Source organism: Amaranthus tricolor, chromosome 11, assembly GCF_026212465.1.
Source record: "Amaranthus tricolor cultivar Red isolate AtriRed21 chromosome 11, ASM2621246v1, whole genome shotgun sequence".
Lineage (NCBI taxonomy): Eukaryota > Viridiplantae > Streptophyta > Magnoliopsida > Caryophyllales > Amaranthaceae > Amaranthus > Amaranthus tricolor.
The window spans coordinates 17,974,572-17,977,502 of NC_080057.1; positions in this window are offsets into that span (position 1 = coordinate 17,974,572).

Here is a 2,931-nt window from a genome sequence, read left to right on the forward strand (position 1 = left end):
GTAGGGGTCATACAAAGGCAGCTTAGTTCCCTGGAGGAGTACCCATTAGCTGATCAATAGTCAATCAACCAGCATAAGACTTTGACTTTCATTCTATTGGATTTTCAATTGAATGAAAGACGGAATCGCTTTCACTATCATTCGACTTGCTAGCACTCGTCCCGCCGTAAAGTGAATCAAGCAACGGAACTGAAAGACTACTGCTAGCTAGCTTAATAAGCCTGTGTAAAACTGTCTTGACAGGCGTCAAAACCGCGAACCTTAAAACTGTTGTTTTAGCCGCGGGTAAGGTAAAGAGACCTGGGGCTTGCTTTTCAGGAAAGAGGTGAAGACTGCTAGGGAGAGGGCTTACAGAAAGAGCTAGGGTATTTTCGCAGGCTGAAGTCAACAGACGAAGGAGGGCAGATCCGAGTTGTTAGATGTGAAGAAAGACCCAAGTTGGAAGATGAAGGAAGTGAAACTGGCTTTGTTGGGAGACAAAGGGACTTTAGTAGCTGACTTGCTCGAGTCTGGAAGTGAATTTACGGGTTGAGTCGATAGATAGATGAGGGATTAAGGCAGAAAACAGACTGAGAATTGATGCAACAACCCGAAAACAGGTGTCACAGTTTTCACGGATTTTGGGCTTATATGCCTCTAGTCAATATACGAGATAAGCAAGGATCAATCAATAGTAAAGATACCCACGGGCAGAGTTCAATTTTAAATTTACTTATAATAAAAGGTTTAAGAATTTAGCTAAGCAAGAGCGGTTTGCTCGGGTTAGCGAAGGAAAGAAAGCTCAACACGTCTTTCTGATGAAGAATTTTCGTGCATCAGTATATCAGCTGATTAGATATGAGGAAGAGCTATGTAGCAAGATCTCCGATCGGGTGAACCCAAACAAACTCTTTTTTCTGCCTCGATTGAGCCTTGTATCGGACTGCTTTTCTTTTAGGTGAGAAAGGCACTCTCACGGCTTGGTTCTCCCTTCCTTCGTGAATGTAATTGAAGTGGAGGAGAATTGCCCGGAGATTGGGACTACATCGGTCGTGGAATCAAGTAGACCGACCGAAAGTAATGAAACAGAGAAGGAATCGGCCATTGTGGTTCTCTCCAAGCCCTCAGATAGTATGAGTCAGCATTCATGTAAAACCCCTGTCTATCATTAACAATGGTCTTAGTACTTCATGGTTTAAATGTAATCTCTTTATGAGAAGTATCTTTTAATTAATGGGTTTTAGGGAGTCTTGTAATTCAAAGAGTTTACCATTAGGTCGTAGGATTTAGAGTTTGATCCCTCAAGGTTTATGTCCTTGTAAAGTTAAAATCAAATATGTTTGATAAACGTGTGGTAACCTAGAGTTAGGTTGTTGATGATCCTAGTGGTGAGATCATCGTGTTGACCATAGAGGTTGGTTGAGTAGGTCTCTAGTGGTGAGGTCTAGATTTCTAGTGGTGAAATCGAAGTGAGTTGAGTTAGAAAGCGGGGTGCTAAGGCCTGACAAGTGGTATCAGAGCCAACTTGCGTGGATAGTAGCCTCTGTTGTATTGTAGGATCATGGCAACCTCATATGCGCGTGAGTCTCTCGCCTGGATTCTTCCGGATAAAGACCCATCAAGCTAAAAATTACATATATAGAAGAAAGTTGCTTTCTTCTCCGGATCCTCCACCAGGAAAGGAAGAAAGCCGGAAGCTTTGATTGAAGAGATTCGATCTTGCACTTTTTCTTACTTTAACAAGGAATTACCTTACCCTAACGAGTAAAAAGCAACCGATCTTCTTGTCCAATCAATTCGAAACACCCCTCCTTATCGTGACCCATCTTGTTGCAATGAGAACAAGGTCCAGCTACCTTGTCCATGGATTGGGAAGCGACAGAAGGTTTGTTGGCATAATATCCTTATGATAAGAAGGCTTCTTCTTTATTGATATGTGCGTTGTTTTACATTGAAGGTTGAGAAGCTAAGGACACACCTTAGAACTCACAGGACTTAAGCACACAGCTTAAGGAACCAGAAAGATTCACTTCATTCATTCTGATTTGAAATTACAGCAATTTCCATATAAATAGGCTAGCTTAATCTCTACAGTTTAAACATAGATTAAGCTTAACAAAGTAGGCTTTACTTAGTCTAAACTTAATTTAGAAAAGAAACCTAGGTCGAATTACACAAGTTTCTCCTAGGCAAAATGATCAAAAACAGACTCAAATAATGAGAAAATGCTGCTCTTACTGTGCTGCTGCTGCTGCCTGCTTTTCCATCCTATAGTGAGGTTTCTTCATTGGATTTAAATCCTATTGGACCCAAATGTAATAACCATCCAATTGCTGAGCTAGCATTAAAAATACTCCAAACAATCCGGATGTTCACACAGTAGCTGCCAAAATGACAGTTTTACCCTTACTCTAACAAGTAAGCGAGTAAACAACCTTAACTGCGATTTCCTTTAACGAAAAGGAGATCATAGATACTCAAGAAAGAGGTCTTAGTCTACTAATCTGCTTGTATAATCAATTCTGTTTTGGTGCTAGCTTGGCTAATTAGGGATAAAAACTCTATCTCCAACGTGTCGCCTCCACCTAGACCTGCTGACATGTCTTGCTTTGATGATTTGGCCACTGACTCAGCAAGCTCTTGTACAAAGAGTATGGATGACTTAGTTGGACAGAATGCTCCTGCATCATTCTCCCCTGGTTGGAATGCAGCCTCATCTGATTCAGCTGGTTCAGGTGCATCTTCAAAGTAAGGTGCCAAATCTCCTACTAGAAGAAGACAGGTCAGACAAGTATGGGTACCTAAAGTCACTCAAAAGGTTGCTGACACATTTCCCATTTCTGCTGGTAACTCCACTCTGTAGGCATTGCTTCCAACCTTCTCTACAATCTTGAAAGGTCCATCACTCCATAAGCTTCGCTTAAGCGACTACATACCTTGGCATGAGCTTCT